Source organism: Molossus molossus, unplaced genomic scaffold (assembly GCF_014108415.1).
Source record: "Molossus molossus isolate mMolMol1 unplaced genomic scaffold, mMolMol1.p scaffold_m16_p_1, whole genome shotgun sequence".
Taxonomy (NCBI): Eukaryota; Metazoa; Chordata; class Mammalia; order Chiroptera; family Molossidae; genus Molossus; species Molossus molossus.
In genome coordinates this window covers 184,805,189-184,826,335 of record NW_023425344.1, presented here as the reverse complement: position 1 = coordinate 184,826,335, position 21,147 = coordinate 184,805,189, and the positions used below count along the sequence as shown (strand labels likewise).

At 35.1% G+C, this 21,147-nt stretch overlaps 1 pseudogene; it reads left to right on the top strand.

The window, feature by feature from the left end:
- The first annotated feature begins 16,466 nt into the window (after positions 1–16,466).
- LOC118621671 lies at positions 16,467–17,813 on the top strand (annotated as a pseudogene).
- Positions 17,814–21,147: the final 3,334 nt, after the last annotated feature.

Below are 21,147 nucleotides of genomic sequence, written 5' to 3'. Positions count from 1 at the left end.
TGTATTGTGTTACTTAAATATTGATATATTTAAATGCTATAACTTATATATTCTTACATTTATTAATTCATGTATAATTTCAAAAACAAAAGTTTATAAATACAAGGAAGCAATAAAATCCAAATTAACAAAATTTAATGTAATAGATAATATAGTTTTGCTGAAAATGAATCTCCACTGAAAACCTAGATTTGGTATTACTACTCTGACATAAATTCAATTGAGATTCTCATGCCTAAACTACTGTGTGCATTGTGGTGATTCAAATATCCATCACTCTTCATCATTTGGAGAGTAATGCAAAACTGACCTTTTTATTACACATGAAGGCATTTGGCTTTCATTTACTTTGATACGTTATTTAAGTATTAAGTCAATCTTTTTTCTCACTTATTGGTTCTAGATAATTAATGTAGTAATATCAAGCTGACTAAAACTAAAGCAAAGATAAACTCAGATGCTGAATACACTGTCTAGTATATTTTACTTTGCTCTCTAAGCAGATATAAAAAATATTATTTCACTCCTCATTCATTCATGCATTCATTCAAGAACTAGTGTTTTCTATGTATTAGCTCCAGCAAATGATGATGGTAATGATGATGATGAATACTGTACAATCCCTGATCAAAAAAATTTGAAAATACTTTAAAATTAAATGTTCATCAATTAATCCAAAGAGCCACATTTTTTGTTGTTGTTGGTTTTTTGTTTGTTTGTTTTGTTTTAATTTTATTTTTGTTACAGATGTTTCTCCTTTTTTACCCCATTGACACCCTCCTCCCCATCCCCCCCACCCCATCCCTGGTTTTGTTGTCCATGTCCATTGGTTATGCATACATGAATATAAGTTCTGTGGTTTATCTCTTCTTACCCCCACCACCCCCTCTTCTGAGGGTTGTCAGTCTATACCCTACTTCCATGTTTCTGGGTCTATCCTACTCCTCAGACTATTATATTCCATATATAAGTGAGATCATGTGATATTTGTCTTTTTATGCTTGGGTTGTTTCACTTAGGATAATATTTTCCAGGTCCCTCCATGTCGTCTCAAAGGATAAGAGATCTTTCTTTCTTACACCTGCATAGTACTCCATTGTGTATATGTACCACAGTTTTTTTTATCCATTCGTCTACTGCTACATTTTTAGTTAATATTTAAGACATTAGCGAAGTGCATGGATAAGGGGTAAGAAAGTAGCAGAACACATATTATTAAAATGACAAATAAAGCTCAAAATTAAAAATAATTACAAGTACAATGATAATGATCATGGTTATTATATTTTACACATGCTACTGAGTGTCCATCAGGTGCCAGTCACTAGTTAGTTGTTATTTAACCTTCACAGCAACCTAAAGAGATAGTTATTATTTTTAATGTTTTATAGATAAGGTAATTGATACCCAAAAGTACACAGCTAGTAGTGATAGAGCTAGGATTTTAACACAGGCATATTATCCCAAGATGTGGGCACTTAACTATATTTCTACATAAAAGAGTTAGTATTTGAAATGGACATTTATTATAATGAATTGAACACATGTACTATATTGGGTAGTGCTGGATGCCAAGCTAAGTAGATCAAATAATAACATTCTATATAATATAATGTTTAATAAATTATATCCCATATGCATGTATATATTTTAAAAATCATTTTAATAATATATTGTTATTTATTCAATAATAGTATGATGATTTATTGTATATGGCAAATTTACTAGGTCACGAGGTGCCCAGATATTTAATCAAACATTCTGAATATTTCTGTGAGTTGAAGAACAAACTAAAACCTTGAAAGGCATCCAGTTTACCCATAAAGGTATTTGCTGAATTCCAGTGAGTGGAAGTCTTGTTGGCTGGGCCAAATTTTCTAAAAGGGAAAGTGAAATCTGCATTCATTGGTTCTTTGCTTTTCTGAAAACCTCACTGGTCTATCTCTAAAGAAATTTACCACATTTGAAGCCTTATTGGGCAAGAAGCTAAAAAGATTGGCTGAGAATCTCTGAAGAGCAGACCAGCATTCTTGAAGGTCTTCTAGACTAAGAAGACATGTATTTGAAAGGCTCTTAATACATATCCCATGAGGGACATACCCAGAGAAGAGAATGAACAGAGTTAGACTGAGTCTTTCTGAACCTGCAACTGTGCTTTGACCCAGATCAATTTCTTGTTGAAGTGAGATGATCCACTCCTCATTCTATCTGTTTAATATAGGAAAGGGGAAACTCACTGATGGAATATAACATAACCAGATTCTCGCAGGCTCTTTCGTACATGATGCCCACCTCAAAATCTTTTAAAACTAGAAGTGAGAAGAAACAAGAAAATATGATTTAAAAAGAGAAGAAACAACATTAATAACAATATAGACAGACCCACATATGATCTATATGTTGTAGTTAATACACAATGAATTTTAAAATAACTGTGATTCATGCGTTCAAGCAAAGAAGATAAGGTGCACAAAATAAATAATATAATCATAAAATTGGCACTTATAAAAATAATCATCCAGGCTAGAGTGGCTCAGTTGGTTGAATATCATCCTGTGCACCAAAGGATTGTCAGTTCAGTTCTTGGTCAAAGCACATACCTGGGTTACAGGTTTGATTCCTGGCCAGGGTGTATATAGAAAGCTACCAATCTCTCTCTCTCTCTCTCTCTTTTTCTCTCTCTCTCCCCTTTCCCCCTTCTCTGTCTCTTTCTCCATGTCTAAACATGTACTAGGGTGAGGATTAAAAAATAAATAAATAATAATCAAATGGATATTCTGGAACTCAAAAAATAATATATAGACCATATTACCCTTATTAAATTGGTTTAAAGCAGATTGCAGACATGTGATTAGTGAAATGGAAAACATTGGACAAGTAAGATAGATGCACGGGAACATTCCAAAGGCACATATAGTTGGTATCCTAGAAAGAGAGAAGAGAGAGAAGGAGGCAAAAAAAAGTATTTGAAGAGACACTGACTGAATATTTTCTAAAACTAATAAAAGACATCAACACAAAGAATTCCAATGAGGAAGAAAACTCAAAGGAAGGAAAACACACAAAAAAAACCCACATCTAGGTACATCATAGTAACAATGCAGAATATCAAGGACAAAAAGGAAATCCTAAATAGTGGCAGGGATAAAAATAATGTTAAAGTAGTAACTGTAATACTGGCAGCTGAATTCTCAACAGAACCACCCAAGCCAAAAACAAAAGAAAAACATTTTTAACTGCTAAAAATAAATAAATAAATAAATAAATAAATAAATAAATAAATAAATAACTATCAACTTAAAAATTTATATGCAATAAAAATGTATTTCAAAAATAAAGGTAAAATAAAGCTATTTTCAGGTAAACATTTGAGAGAATTTTTTGTTAGATCTACATACACTAAAAGAAAATCTAAAGGTAATTCTTCAGGCAAATTGAAAGTCATCTCAGTTGAAAACTTGACAAGGCAGAAGAGGAACAAATATGTTATTGGGTCATTTTAAGGAATATTGACTATACAAAATTATAATTAATGTCTTTTCAGTTAAAACACATGTAAAACTAAAATGCTGAACAAAAATTACTCAAAGGGCAAGAGGGAACAAATAGAGCTTAAAGGTCCTGAGGTTCAAGTAATGTGTCTGTGATAAAAGCAATAATTTGTATTAGAGCTTTAATAAGTCAAGAATGAATAATTATGTCTCACTTATCTAGTAAGATGGTGTAATTCTAATTTTTCAATAGTAGTGAAAACACTGTTACCAGTCATGAAAGAATACGAATGACAAAGAATACCAAGTCTCAATTAGATACATATTGGACCTCGGCTTATCAATTATATGTTCAATTGTGCCTAAAAAGAATAAAATTTCAAAGGACAAAGAAGTATGAGTAAATATCATTGGAAATTATAGCTAAAATGTAAAGTGTAATAAGATTTTATAATGTATTTAACACACTGGGAACAAAACCAGGTCTCATCCTTTCAACATAAAAGTCACATTTCAATATTTAACTTTCATATGCATATTTAAGGATTCAAAAAGAAAGTAGTGAACTGCTAGTAGTCAGCATTGCAAATGCATAATGACAGTACTAAAAATTATTAAATTTCAGAAAAGGGAGTATGACATGCTAGAGTTATCAAGGAACTCTTCAAGAAATAGGTGGAACTTGAAGTAGGCTGTGAAATATGACTGGAAAACACATTTCATTTCTTGATAAAAATGTCCTATGAAGAAAAGCAAAAATTATACCTTCCTATAATCTTTGGCTAGAAATGGAAAAAGGAAAACTAACATTAATATTAAAGATATGAATTTGGACTCAACTACCTCACTCACAACAATTTAGTTATTTTAAGTATAATTTATTTAATCTATGATAAAGGTCATGTTTAAATTCTGTGCTAGTATTTTTTTAATTTATTTTTTATTTAAGCATAGTTCGTATACAATATATTGGTTATATTACTTACAGGTGTACAATATAGTGATTCAACATTTTTATACCTTACAATGTGATCACCCCACTAATTTTAGTAATCATCTGTCACCATGCAAACTTATCACAGTATTATTGATTATATTTTCCTTCCTCTTTTCATTTATAACCTCTACCCCCTCCCTTCTGGTCTCTGTTTCTATGAGTCTGTTTTTGTTTTGTTTTGCTTTGTTTTGTTTTGTTTTTAGATTCCATATATAAGTGAAATTGTTCCGTATTTGACTTTCTCTGACTGACTTATTTCACTCAGCATAATTCCCTCTAAGTTCATCCAATATTGATTCTTATGAATGGGGAACTAGGACAGGAAAATTGACATGGAAATGAAGATACCCTATTTGGAAAACAGACCTTCTTTAAGTTTTCTCTCATTTTATACTTTGCCATAATTAGAGGATGCAAGCTGGGAAATCAACGTGGATTTTTTTTCTCCTGACAGTAAGAACATAAGAGGGATGAGTACCAATTTGCATGGTGAGATGATTTAAAGGAGTAAGAAAACTATGCAAAGTCCCTAAGTATCAGAGCTGCGTCTTCACACTAATGGCTTTTCACACTAATAAAATTCTGAGGGTTGATTATCTCACCCAACCTCAGAGGTAAATCCAGAATTATTTTTAGCAGTGGTTATTAATTTGATGATTAATAAGAAACTACACAATTATACTTGTCTTTATTTTTTTTTTCTAGTCTTGTCCTTAAAACAGTATTACTATTCATTATATATTGGCTCATGGTTATAATTTGTTGTTTCAACATGAAGTTTTTTTTATTGTATTTATAAACTCATAAGTGAGAAGTGTTCAAGAGGAGGGAAGACTCCCAAGCTCATTTTATGAGTCCAGCATTATCCTAATTCCAAAACAGAGACATGATAAACAAAGATCAATATTATAGACCAATATCTTTGATAAACATAGATGTTAAGATCCTCAACAAAATATTAGTAGTTTTCAATACATTAAAAAGATCATACACCATGATCAAGTGAGATTTATTCTGGGGTTGCAAGGTTGACATAATATCTGTAAGTCAATAAACATGGTACACCACATTAAAAGAAAGAAAGAAAGAAAGATAAAAACCACATGATTATATCAATAGATGTAGAAAAAGCATTTGCTAAAATCCAGCATCTATTTATACTAAAAACTCTCAGCAAAATCGGAATAAAGGGAACATACCTCAATGTAATAAAGGCTATATATGACAAATCCACAGCCAACATCACACTTAATAGGCAAAAACTACAAGTGCTCCCCTTAAGATTGTGAACCAGACAAAGATTTTGGCTTTCACCACTTCTTCTAATTTTTTTTTCTTTATTGATTTTAGAGAGAAAGAAAAGGAGAGGGAGAGAGAGATAGAAACATTAATGAGAGAGAACATTGATTAGCCACCAACTGCATTCCCCCCACTGGGGATTTAGCCCACAACCTGGACATGTGCACTGACCAGGAATCAAACCAGCAACCTCTTGGTGTATGGGTCGATGCTCAACCACTGAGCCACACTGGCCGGGTGGCTTTCACCACTCTTATTCGACATAATACTGGAGTGCTAGTCATAGCAATCAGACAGAAAGAAGAAATAAAAGGCATCCAAATTGGAAATGAAGAAGTAAAACTGTCATTATTTGCAGATGACATGATACTATATATAGAGAACCCTAAGGATTCCACCAAAAAAATACTGGAACTGATAAATGAATTCAGTAAAGTAGCAGAATACAAAATAAATATCTAGAAATTAGTTGCATTTTATGCACCAATAATGAACTATCAGAAAGGGAAACTAAAAAAAGAAAAATTCTATTCATAATTGCTTCAAAAAGAATAAAATATGTAGGAATAAATTTAATCAAGGATGTAATAGACCTGTACTCAGAAAATTATGAAACATTGAAGAAAAAAATTGAAAAAGATAAAAATAAGTGGAAGCATATACCATGTTCATGGATAGGAAGAATTAACAATTTTAAAATGTCCATACTACTCTAAGCAATCAACAGATTCAACACAATTCCTATCAAGATACCAATGGTATATTTCACAAAACTAGAATAAATATTCCAAAAATGTATATGGAACCACAAAAGACCCTGAATAGCAACAGCAATCTTGAGAAAGAACAAAGTTAGAGGAATCATGCTACCTGATATTAAACTATACTAAAGACCATAGTAATCAAATGGCACTGTACTGGCATAAAAACAAACATATAGATCAATAGAACAGAATAGACAGCCCAGAAATAAACCCACACCTTTATAGGAAATTAATATTTGGCCCTGGCCGGTTTTTCTCAGTGGTTAGAGCATAGGCCTGCGGTCCAGAGAGACCCAGGTTTGGTTCCCGCTAAGGGCACATACCTTGGTTGCAGTTTGTCCCTGGCCCTGGTTGGGTTGTGCAGGTGGCAACCACTTGATGTGCCCCTTTCACGTCAATGTTTCTCTCTCTCTCTCTCTCTCTCTCTCTCTCTCTCTCTCTCTCCCACACACACACACACACACTCTATCTGAACAAAAAATGAAAAAATGTCCTCAGGTGAGGACGATAAAAAATAAATAAATAAATAATAAGAAAATTAATATTTGACAAAAGAGGCAGAAACATACAACGGACGATCAGTAGTCTATTGAATAAATGGTATTGGAAAAACTGGACAGATACATGCAAAAAAATGAAACTAGACCACCTTCTTACACCACACACACACACACACAAAAAAAACTCAAAAAGGATTTAAAACTTAAATGTTAGACTTGAAACCATAACAATCCTAGAAGAAAACAGGCAGTAAAATATTGGACAATTCTCATAGCAAATTTTTTTCTGATATATCTCCTCAGGCAAGGGGAAAAAGAAGGAAAAGATAAACAACTGGAACTACATCAAATTAAAAAGTTTTTGCACAGCAAAGAAAACCATCAACAATATGGAGACAGTCCACTGAATGGAAGAACATATTCACCAATATATCTGATAAGGGGTCAATATCCAAAATGTATAAAGAACTTATAAACTCAACAACAACAAAAAACCAAACAATCCAATTTAAAAAATGAGCAGAGGACTTGAATAGACCCTTCTCCAGAGAAAACATACAGATGGCCAATAGATATATGAAAAGATGCTCAATGTCACTAATCATCAAAGAAATGCAAATTAAAACGACACTGAGATATCTCCTCAGACCTGTCAGAATGGGTATCATCAATAACTCAACAAACAACAAGTGTTGGGAATGATGTGGAGAAAAGGAATTCCTCGTGCACTGTTGGTGGGAATGCAGAGTGGTGCAGACACTGTGGAAAGCAGTATAGAACTACCTCAAAAATTAAAAATGAAACTGTCTTACCACCCAGCAATTCCACTTCTGGAAATTTATCCAAAGAAACCCGAAACACTAATTTGAAAAAATATATGCACCCTTATGTTAATTGCAACGTTATTTACAATAGCCAAGATTTGGAAGCAGCCCATGTGTCCATCAGTAGTTGAATGGATAAAAAAGTGATGGTAATTTTACCCTTTGTGACAGCATGGATGGACTTGGAGATCATTATGCTAAGTGAAATAAGTCAGTCAGAGAACAAATACCATATGATTTCACTCATATGAGGAATTTAATGAACAACTGAGCTAACAAGTAAAATAGAGACAGACTCATAAATAGAGAACAGGCAGTCAGCTCTGGTAGAGGAGGGATATTAGAAGGTGGAGGGATTGAGCAAAAAAATGTAAAAAAAAAAACTCATGAGGTGATTGCAGGGGGTAGGGGATAGGTGAAAGTGGAGGAGGGTATAGGGGAGATAAGTGGTGATGAAACAATAACTAACTAACTAAATAAATAAATCAATAAATAACTAGAAAAAATACAACTAAAAAAGTGTTAGTTCTAACACCAGTCCATGTTAACCATGACTATAATCTTATTTGTTTATTTGGACCAGGAAGTTGTTATACAAGTATCACTATGCATCTGTTAATAATGTATCTATATTGCAGAAATAGTTCCTGGAAAGAGAGAAAAAATAATCATGTTTATTTGCTTGTAAAACCCTAAACTCCGGGGAAATACCAGTTGTCTTTAGTAATACAACACAAATGCTATGTCAGGATGTCAGGCATAATAACATTATATAGGTGATTACCCAAGGTCCCCGTGGCTCAGAAGACTGTGGAAAATAAATCTGGACATAACATGGGCACTGCTGAATCCAGTCCTCTAGGGAACATATAACAACTCTAGTTTATGCAGTGCGACTTCGAGTGGCAGCTATGGAATGATGAGCACTCCGTTTTTAACATTTGACTATGTTTAAACCTAATCTTCTCTGATACCAAATGTCTGAGAGACTCCACAAAAATGGTTAACCATATTTTTGTTATAGTAACTTTGCTAGATGATTTTAACTAAGTTATAAACTTCAGATACACTTTTTAAATTCACAGAAATCATTTTGCTCCTAAAACAAATCCTTTGTGGCTCTGAACCCCATATTATATCTGGTTTTGTTTCAGATTTTTAATCTGAATTTTTAAAAACCAATTGTATCATGTTTGAAATAAAATAATATAAAAAATTTGCACAAATTATATTCTCTAAGATATTGCTAGCCAATCACCAAAGATAACAAAGAAAATGTATCTAAGAAATGACATGATAGCACATCAATCTAAATTTGGTTATTCGTAGAGAGTCTAAATGAACATTTTCAAAAAATATGACTATTCCCCGAGCTGTGGAAAAAAGCAGCAGCCCCCACCCCCTCAGAGATTCAGCCTTTCCCAGGTGAAGCAAAAAAATAAAAATTGAGGCTCAATAACAACCAGCATCTGTCCCACACTCTGAAAATAATCTTAGGCAGAACACCAGGGCTATATTCCAAGGCACTCAGTAACTGAGACTACTAGCCACCAGGACAAAGCTAGAGGATAATCGAACCTTTCCTGGGCTTGCAAATCTACCCAGAAAAGTAAGACTTGACAGTGGTGTTTGACATGGGCCCACCCAGGTTCATCCAAACCCAGTAAAGGGAGCCACAAACATCAGAACACCAACACCCACAGGAAAAATATGGCAGGCTCCAAAACCCACTGTGATAGCCAAAATGGTGAAATACAGAAACAAAAGCCAAATGAAAGAACAAGAGACCACTATGAAAGATGAGATAATAGTGGAGCAATTAAGCAAGTTAACAGAACTAGAATTCAGAGCCATAATCTTGAGGAAGCTCAACAGCATGTGTAAGGACCAGTTGGAAATTAAAAACCACCAAGAAGAAATGAAGAATGGCATATAAGAAATAAAGAACACATTGGAAAGACTAAACAGCAGAGTAGAGAAAGCTGAGGAACGGATCAGTGAATTAGAAGACAGGGTAGAAAAAATCAACCAATCAGAAAACCAAAAGGAGAAAGTGATTAAAAAACAGGAAGATATTTCAAGAGAACTGTGGGACAACTGGAAACGTAATAGCATTCGCATCATAGGAGTCCCCAAACAGGAAGAAAATGGGCGAGGGTTAGAGAATATATTTGAAGAAATAATGACAGAAAATTTCCTAACCTGGTGAATGAAGAAGGCATTCAAGTTCAAGAAGCACAGAGAGACCCAAGTAAGAAGAACCCAAACAGGCCCACACCAAGACACATAGTAATTAAAATGCCAAAAATTAAAGACAAAGAGAGAATCCTAAAGGTAGCAAGAGATAAGCAGCAGGTGACCTACAAAGGAAACCCCATAAGGTTCTCAGCTGATTTCTCAATGGAAACACTACATGCCAGAAGGGAGTGGCATGAAGTAATCAAGGTCATGAAAAACAAGGATCTGAATCCAAGACGACTCTATCCAACAAGGCTAACATTCAAAATAGGTCAAATAAAGAGTTTCCCAACAAGAAAAGACTAAGGGAATATATTAACACCAAACCAGCCCTGCAAGATATGCTAAAAGGATTGCTGTGATTAGTAGAAGACATAGGAAGAAAATAGAACCACACTAAACAAAAATGACGATAAATAAGTACATATCAATAATCACCTTAAATGTAATGGTTTGAATGCTGTAATAAAAAGACACAGAGTAACTGACTGGATAAGAAAGCATGACTCACATATATGTTATTGACAAGAGACACACCTCACAACAAAAGACTCACATAGGTTGAAAGTGAAGGGATGGAAAAAAATCTTTCAAGCAAAAAAATGCTGGAGTAGCAATACTCATATCTGATAAAATAGATTTCAAAATGAAGACCATAACTAGAGACAAAAAAAGGCCACTACATAATATTGACAGAATCTATCCAACAGGAATATATAACCTTGGTAAACATATATGTACCCAATATGGGTGCACCAACATATATTAAAAATCTTTTGGAAGACTTCAAATGAGAAATTGACAGCAATACGATCATAGTAGGGGACTTCGACATCCTGCTGACATCACTGGATAGATCTTCTAGAAAGAAAATTAACAAGGAGCCCCTGCCGGTTTGGCTCAGTGGTTAGAGTGTCGGCCGGCGCACCAGAGAGTCCTGGGTTCGGTTCCCACAAAGAGCATGTACCTCGGTTGCAGTTTGTACCCGGCCCCAGTTGGGATCATGTGGAAGGCAACCACACAATGTGTCTCTCTCACATCGATGTTTCTCTCTCTTCCTCCCTCTCTCCCTCCCACTCTATATGAAGATACATGCAAAAATGTCCTCAGGTGAGGATAAAAAAATAAACAAACAAACAAAAAAAGCCCTGGCCGGTTTGGCTCAGCGTCGGCCTGCGGTCCAGAGAGACCCGGGTTCGGTTCCTGCTAAGGGCATGTATCTCGGATGCAGTTTGTCCCCGACCCTGGTTGGGTTGTGCAGGTGGCAGCCACTCGATGTGTCCCTTTCACGTCGATGTTTCTCTCTCTCTCTTCCTCTCTCCCACACACTCTATCTGAACAAAAAATGGAAAAATGTCCTCAGGTAAGGATTAAAAAGAAAAAAAAAAATTAACAAGCAAACACAGCCGCTAAATGAAGCGCTAGATCACATGAATTTAAAAGATAATCTACAGAGAATTGCACCTCAAAACTGCAGAATTCACATTCTTTTCACGTGCACATGGGACATTCTCAAAGATAGACCACATATTAGGACACAAACAAACTCTCTACAAGTTCAAGAAGGTTGAAATCATATCAAGCATCTTCTCAGATCACAATGGCATGAAACTAGAAATTAATTGCAACAAGAACATGCAAAGACATGTGAAAACATGGAGGCTAAATTCCATGTTATTAAACAATAAAAGGGTTACCAAGAGATCAAGGAAGACATTAAAAACTTTTGGAAACCAATGAAAATGAACACACAACAACACAAAATCTGTGGGATGCAGTGAAAGCAGTTCTGAGAGGGAAGTTCATAGCACTACAGGCCTACCTTAAGAAGCAAAAGAATTTCTAATAGAATATCTAACCTCAAAAATTAAAGAACTAGAAAGGAAACAAAAAGAAAACCCCAGAGCAAGTAGAAGGAAGGAGATAGTAAAGATCACAGCAGAAATAAATGACATGGAGACCAAAAAAACAATTCAAGGATCAATGAAACAAAGAGCTGGTTCTTTGAGAAGATAAACAAGATTGATGGAGCCTTAGCTAGACTCACCTAGAACCAAAGAGAGAGACCCCCAAATACACAAAATCAGAAATGAAAGACGAGAAATAATAACTGACAACACAGAAATACAACAAATTTTTAACAAATATTAAGAATAATTATATGGAAACAAATTCAACAATCTAAGCAAAATGGACCAATTTCTAGAAACACATAGTCTCCAAAACTAAACAGAGAAGAGATAGAAAACTTGAACAGATCAATAACAACAGAAAAAAATTGAAGATGTAATCAAGACTCTCCCAGCACGTGGGAAATTTACCAAACATTCAAAGAAGAACTAATATCCATTCTCCTCAAACTATTTCAAAAAATTCAAGAAGAAGGAAGACTTCCAAACTTGTTTTATGAAGCCAGCATAATTCTAATTCCAAAACCAGAAAAAGACACTACAAAGAAAGAAAACTACAGACCAATATCCCTGATAAACATAGATGCCAAAATCCTGAACAAAATACTAGGAAATAGGATCAAGCAATACATCAAAAAAATTATTCACCATGACCAAGTGGGATTCATCCCAGGAATACAAGGCTGGTACAATATTTGCAAATCAATAAATGTGATACACCACATAAATAAAAGGAAAGATAAAAATCATATGATCATATCAATAGACGCTGAAAGAGCATTTGACAAAATCCAGCACCCATTTCTGATAAAAAACGCTCAGCAATCTGGGAATAGAGGGATGGTATCTCAACATAATAAAGGCCATATATGAAAGACCTACAGCCTACATCATACTAATAGGCAAAAATTAAAAGCATTTTCCTTAAGAACAGAAACAAGGCAAGGATGCCCACTTTCGCCACTCTAATTTAACATTGTACTGGAAGTCTTAGCCACAGCAATCAGACAGGGAGAAAAATAAAAAGGGATCCAAATTGGAAAGGAGGAAGTGAAACTGTCATTATTCACAGATGACATGATACTATACGTCCAAAACCCCAAAGACCCCATCAAAAATCTACTAGACTTAATAAATGAATTTGGCAAAGTAGCAGGATACAAAATTAACATCAAGAAATCGATGGTACTCTTATACACCAATGATAAACTCACAGGAAGAGAAACTAAAAAAAAATTTCATTTACCATAGCACCAAAAAAATTAAGATACCTAAAAATAAATTTAACCAAAGAAATAAAAGACATATTTGTAGAAAACTACAGGTCATTGAAAAAAGAAATAGAGGAAGATATGAAAAAGTGGAAGCACATACCTTGTTCCTGGATTGGAAGAATCAACATCATTAAAATGTCCATACTACCCAAAGCAATCTATAAGTTCAATGCAATCCCCATCAAAATACCAACGATATATTTCACAGAACTAGAACAAATACTTCAAAAGTTCATATGGAACCAAAAAGACCACGAATAGCCACAGCAATCCTGAAAAAGAAGAACAAAGTTGGAGGGGTAACATTACCAGATTTCAGGTTATACTACAAAGCCACTGTAATCAAAACAGCCTGGTACTGGCAGAAGAACACACATATAGACCTGTGGAACAGAACAGAGAACCCAGAAATGGACCCAAGGCAATATGCTCAATTAATATTTGACAAAGGTGGCAAGAGCATACCATGGAGTAAAGTCAGCCTCTTTAATAAAAGGGTGTTGGGAAAATTGGACAGCTACATGCAAAATAATGAAACTAGACCACCAACTTACACCATACACAAGAATAAACTCAAAATGGATAAAAGACTTAAATGTGACTCAGGAATCCATAAAAATCCTAGAAGAAAATGTAGGCAACAAAATTTCAGACATTATATGCAGCAGAATTTTCACTGACACATCACCAAAGGCAGCAGAAACAAAGGAGAGAATGAACACATGGGACCACATCAAACTCAAAAACTTTTGCACAGCAAAAGATACAATCATCAAAATGGAAAGGCAACTCACTGTATGGGAGAGCATCATTGCCAATGATATATCAGATAAGGGGTTAATTTCCAATATGTATAGAGTGCTCATACAACTCAACAAAAGGATGACAAAGAGCCCAATTAAAAAAATGGTCAGAGGAATTAAATAGACACCTCTCCAAACAGGACATACAAATGGCCAAGAGACATATGAAGAAATGCTCAACATCACTAATTATCAGAGAGATGCAAATTAAAACAACAATGACTTATCACCACACTCTTGTCAGAATGGCTGCCATCAACAAATTATCAAACAATAAGTGTTGACAAGGGTGTGTAGAAAAGGGGACTCTAGTACACTGCTGGTGGGAATGCAGACTGGTGCCGCCACTATGGAAAACAATATGTTGTTACCTCAAAAAATTAAAAATTGAACTTCCATTTGACCAAGTGATCTTACTTCTAGGAATATACCCTTAGAAGCCTGAAACACCAATAAAAAATATATATATATGTACCCCCATGTTCATAGCAGCACTATTTACAATAGCTAAGATCTAGAAACAGCCCAAGTGTCCATCAGTAGAGGAATGGATAAAAAAGCAGTGGTACATATACACAATGGAGTACTATGCAGCTGTATAAAAGAAAGATCTCTTATCCTTTGAGACGACATGATGGGACCTGGAAAGTATTATTCTAAGCAAAACAAGCCAAGCAGAGAAAGATAAATATCATATGATGTCACTGATTTGTGGAATATAACAAACATAACAGTCTGAGGAATGGGGTAGTCTCAGAGTCGTGGAGTTGGGTACAGACTGACAATCCCTGAAGAGGTTGGGGGGGGGGGAATAAACCACAGAAATTATATGCATGTATGTATGAACAATGAACATGGACAACAAAGGTGGGGGACAGGGTGGGGAGGGAGGAGGAGGGGTGAATCAGTGGGTGAAAAAGGGGAAACATCTGTAACAAAAATAAATTAATTAAAAAAACGTTATGGCTCAATGTATGTCACCTCAAGTAACTGAATAATTGTTATGATTTAACCCAATAATATCACTGTTCCAATTTAGTATATTTTGGGCAGATTTCCTATATGTTCTTAAGAGATTCCAAATAGTGAATTACTGATTATTTGTGTGACCAAGAGGCAAATATCACTTATTCTCTGTATACTATTCTGAAATTTTATTCATTTCATGGGGCCTCTTCTAGTAAGTTATGAGCCTTCTTTCACCCAACCATAATAGATCCTAGATTAAATTTTAAAATGCAGCTATCTCCTACCTATTGTGTCTTCTCGATGACAAGAGGAAATCCATACTAGTGTAAATGTGCTTTTTCCTCGGTGGAAGCTGAAATCAGTTCCACACAATTAATTCTACCATAGTCTCACCTACACAGTTAGAAACTGACATTAAGTCTCTCCTTAGTCTGCTCCAAACTCAATAATCCCATTGAGTTCAGTGTTCCCCAGTCAATGATCTAATCATATTTTTTTTAACTCTCATTTCCTCTGGACCCTATCCAAATTCTGCCTTTCTTAGATCAATAAAATGATTCAAATGCATCTTACAACCATAGCATTGAGACTGGAACCACACAAACTATACTATACTGGGAGAATCACTTCATATTTCCAATGTCTGCCTTTTATAGCTTGATTTGAAATGAGGAGCACATGTTATTGACTTTGGTACCTTGTAATGTAGGCCTTATTCAACTATTTTTATGAAATATGACTGAAAGAATTATACCAGCTCATATTTAAGTTCTCCTTGATTTTCCCTAAACTGTATTTTCTTTTCCTGAATGAATTATACTAAACATGTCAATTAAAATATCAAACTTAACAATTTATCCAATTTCTAAGGACATTTAAATTTTAATTAATTTCTGTAGGATCCTAGCCTGACTTGTAATATGCACATTAAAATTATACTTCTAAGACTAGCCAATAATCATAGAATCATGGAATCTTAGAGGTGGAAGAATATCACATGAGATTCTACTCCTTCAGAGGCACCAGCATAGTTATCTTAGTTTTCAACAAAGGAAGATGGTAAATTCTGTGATCTCAGATTACACAATCCAGCCCACTTCCAAAAATGTGGACAGTAATGACATTACATAGATAATATAATATGAAAATTTTAAAATGCTGTCAAAGATTATTCAAAGATGCATCAAAGATATTCATCAAGCAGATATAATTACAAAGCCCCTAACTAAAATTCCCCCCAAATAAGAGTATGATTAAATGCCTATACTGGAGTTAGCCATTTTTAAACTTAATTAATAAGGGGAAGTCCTCCATGAATAATTTTAGTGTGGCTTTTCTGCACCAGGTTTATCTCTAGAACTAGGCGCCTATGAAAACATTGCTAGATTTAAGCCAAAATGGGGAAAGAAAATATTCATATTAACATCTACATCATTGGACATGTGGATTCAGGTATGTCCACCATTACTGGCCATCTGATCTACAAATGCGGTGAGACTGACAAGAGCACCATTAAACATTTTGAGAAGGACACTTCCGTGATGATAGAGGGTTTCTTCATGTCTGCCTGCATCTTAGATAAACTAAAAGCTGAAGATAAGCAAGGTATAACTATTATTATCTCTGTATGGAAATTTGAAACTGGTTAGTATTGTGTGACTATCACTGATGCCCCAGAACACACGGACTGTATCAAAAACATGATTATAAGCATATATCAGGCTGACTCTGTTGCCCTGTTTGTTCCTGCTGGTGTTGGTGAATTTGAAGCAGGTAGCTCCAAGAATGGGCAGACCTGTGAGCATGCCTTCTGGCTTACACATTGGTTGTGAAATAACTAATTGTTACTCTTAACAAAACAAATTCCCTGAACTACCCTTCAACCAGAGGGAAGATGAAAAAAACATTAAGGAAGTCAGCACCTACATTAAGAAAATTGGCTACAATAGCATCTGTGCCAATTTTTGTGTGGAACAGTGAAAACATGTTAGAGCCAAGTACAAACATGCTTTGGTTCAAGTGTGAAAAGTCACCTGTAGAGGCAACAATGCCACTGGACCATGTTGCTTGAAGATCTGGATATCCTGCCACGAGTTCATCCAACTTAGGTTTGTTCTAGGATGTCTACAAAATTGATTGTATTGGTACTTTTCCTGTAGACCTAGTGGAGACTGATATTCTCAAACATGGCATGGTGATCACCTTTTCTCCAATTATTACTACAACGGAAGAAAAGTCTGTTGAGATACACCATGAAGCTTTGAGTGAAGCTCTTCCTGGGGACAATGTAAGCTTCGATGTCAAGAAAGTCTGTCAAAGATATTCATCATATCTTTGCAATGTGGCTGATGATAGCAAAAATGACCCACCAGTGGGAGCAGCTGGCTTCATTGATCAGGTGATTACCCTGAACCACCCAGGCCAAATCAGTGCTGCCTATAAACCTGTGCTGGATGGTTAAATATCTTACATTGCTTTCAAGTTTTCTAAGCTGGAGGAGATTTGTCACCATTCTGGCAAAATGCTGGAAGATGGCCTCAGATCCTTAATATCTGGTGATGCTGCCACAGTACAGATGTTGAGAGCTTTGCTGATTATCCACCTCTGGGTTATTTGGCTGTTTGTAACAGAGACAGACCATAGCTGTGGGTGTCATCAAACCCATGGACAAGAGGGCTGCAGGAGCTTGTAAGGTCACCAATCTGCCCATAAAACTCAGTAGTCTAAATGACTATTGCCCTTAATACATGTCCATCTCCCCAGTCTTAATCGATGATAGAAGAAAGTTTCAGAACTATTTGTCTCAGTTGGCCATTTAAGTTTAATGGTAAACATCTGGCCAATTGTAATAATGCAACGAAAACCTTCAGAGGGAAAAAAGAATGTTTTGAAGATCATGTTTTATCTTTGACAGTTTTAAGTAACTGGCTTTTAAAATCAGTATTTTAAAAATGTTTTTATTGATTTTTAGAGAGATAGGTGTATGGGACGATGTTCAATCCACTGAGCCACATCGGCTGGATTAAAATCAGTATTTTTAAATAAAGAACAATCTGACCAAAATCTGTCACAGAATTTTGAAACCCATTCAAGCAAAGTTTGATGAAAAAAAATCAATGTAAAAACCAAATTACAAAATTATTCCAATATAAGTTCATTCCAAAAAGCAAAATAGTGAAAATATGTAGATATACAGATAAATATAAACATATAGAAGTGTAGAAAAATGACTGAAGGCAATAAACTGATAGCAACAATTCTTTCTTGATAGTTACAGATGATTTTTGTTTATTTTTTCTAAAATCCTGTTTTCCAACTTCTTAAATAATGCATGTATATTACATCTCTAACTCAAAATCAAGCTACTTTTATTTAAAGTTTATTAATTCATAGAAGTAATCATTAGTCTTTTTTTTTTATTCCTTAGCCAGATTGCTCTTAAACCAAGGTATTTAATTTTATAACTAACCTAAGTCTCTAATTAAAAACAATAAACAAAACAAAAGCACCCTTCACACTCAAAACTGGTGACATTGAACAAATATCTGGCCCACAAAAAAAGATGTATAGAAAATCTTGGAAATGTGAGAAAGACGAGCTGGTCCAAGGGTTGAGAGGCTAGACCTAAAACAGGAAGTCCAAGGCAGATTCTGTACAATTCTGAGTTGGATAAGAAGGGCACATAAAAGGGCACAGGGATTACTATGAAAAAAACCGACAAACACTACCTTGGTCAGGTGGTCAAGATTAAGATCTACAGTGGTAAGTCATGTTGATAGCATGTATTCTTGATATAATGTGATAACTTGACCTCTTTGGTCTTCCTTCCCAAAACCCATAACCTCAGTATAATCATGAAGAAAATATCATACAAATCCCAGTTGAGGGGCATTCTTCAAAGTACCTGACTGGTACTCCTCAAAACTGCCCAAGTCATCAAAACAAGAAAAGTCTGAGAGACTGTCAAAGCCTAGAAGAGCCTAATGAAACGTCATGGCTAAATGTAATGTGGTATCCAGGATGTTAATAATAGGGAAAATTGGGTGTGGGATATATCAAAAGTTTTTTACGACTTTTCTGTAAATCTGCATCTATTCTAAAATGGAAATTTGATCTAGAAATTATACACATACACACACAGGAACCTTGTATGCATAATATATTCCACCACTGCTTGAGACCATTGACACCCCTCTCCCACTACATACTCTTAAAACAAGGACATTGTTTTATCCATCTTTGTACTTCCTGTAACTTCTTATATCACATTGTTCACATAATTGCTACAGGATAAATGTCTATAGAATTGAAAGATGCTCCAATGGTCCAGCTGACTGCACAATAAGAAAACAAACATTTCTGGTAAGAAGCATTTTGTCTATTCTTAGCAATTATTGCATAATTTAATCTTTGAGAGAAAGACCCATAATGGTGGACTGAAATTAAAAAAAAAAAAAAAAAGAGTAAAAAAATGAACCAAGGGGAGCAGCAACATATAGGAATCTCATACAATCTGTAGGCACCTTCATTTGCAAAATTACTTTAAAGTACATTGCCTACAGCTTTAAAAGCAAAACTGGGAGAACATATTGAAGAAGATAACACATAAGACCTACATTTTGAAAATTGTTCTGAGGATTAGATGAGAAAAATGTATGTGAACACCCTTTGAAAATCACTACACAGTTCTTAAGTGTCCTCGGGTGATGACCTGAGGACATTTAAATGACCTGAAAGTCATAGTGCTCCTTGGAGATCACAATGAACACTGATGTTGAATTACATGAGAGGAACCATTTTAATGGCGGAAAATATAACAATGTAATGCAAAATGAGATCACGCTATAAGTACATGCAACACACACACACACACACACACACACACAAAGCTGTTAAATTCAGCTCAGTTGTTCCTTGATAATTTTTGCTATTATTACTCACTTGCTGTTTTGTTCTCTTCTATTTCCTGTATCTGCTTGTTAATTGTATGTCTTCCCCACTGAACTATAAGAAAGCACATATATCTTTATCCTTGTGTTCAGAATATAATAATTTGGCACATAATATACATTTATTTATTTAACAAATATTTTCCAAGTACTTACTAGAAGTTATGAAATACTATAAAGCAAGATTCCTGTTTTCTTTCTTTTTTTTTTCAAACACCATGGTTAGTGCTTTACTTCTTTTATTTCTTTTTTTTTTTTTTTAATTTATCTTCATTGTTTGAAAGTATTGCAGATGTCCCCCATGTCCTTGTGGTACTGACTTTCTAACTGATGGGTTAAAATTCCGGAAGGTAATAAAGGCCGTGGACGAACGAAGAGCAGGGTGAGAGGGGATGGGAGTCAGAAAGGGAAACAGGTTGCAGTGCTAAGCAGGGCCGGCCGTAGCGGTGAGAAGGTGAGATTTGAGCAAAGACTTGAAAGTAGTGATTTCGGGCAAGCAGAGACATCTTAGAGGCAAGGCATTCCAAGCAGGAAAACGGGACACTGGACCGAAGGTGCAAGTTTACCTGCATGTTCAAAGAGAACCGGGAGGCCAATGTGCCTGGAACAGTGTGAATGTAAAGAAGAGGGGTGGGCACCGTCAGGGGTGTCCAGATCCTGTAGCGCACTGTAAACACGGTGATTTCCTCTGAAATGGGGAGCCACTGCTGAGGTGTGAGCTGGTCACATCCGTGGACCCACATTCTCAAAGGCTCACTCTGGCTGCTGTGTGGAGAACAGACTGTGTAGTAGCAAAGAACTGTTAGGAGCTGACTGCCATAATCTTAGGTGGCTCAGATCATCAAAGTGGGAGATGTGTCCATGATGAAAATTAGTTCAGTGCTGGATATACCAAAGCAGAGTCAACAGGAGTTTATGATGAATTAAACAAATACATTAAATGGATAAATAGTCGCCAGCATTCATTATTAAGTAAATATCATCAAATGCCAATGACTTGATAAATATAGGCAAAGACGCTTAAAACAAACAAAAAAAAATATCTGCTACATTAACATTATGTCTACTACATGTCTATAATGTCAATAATGACTGACTGTTGGACTTTGGCCTTAGAATATTGGCACCC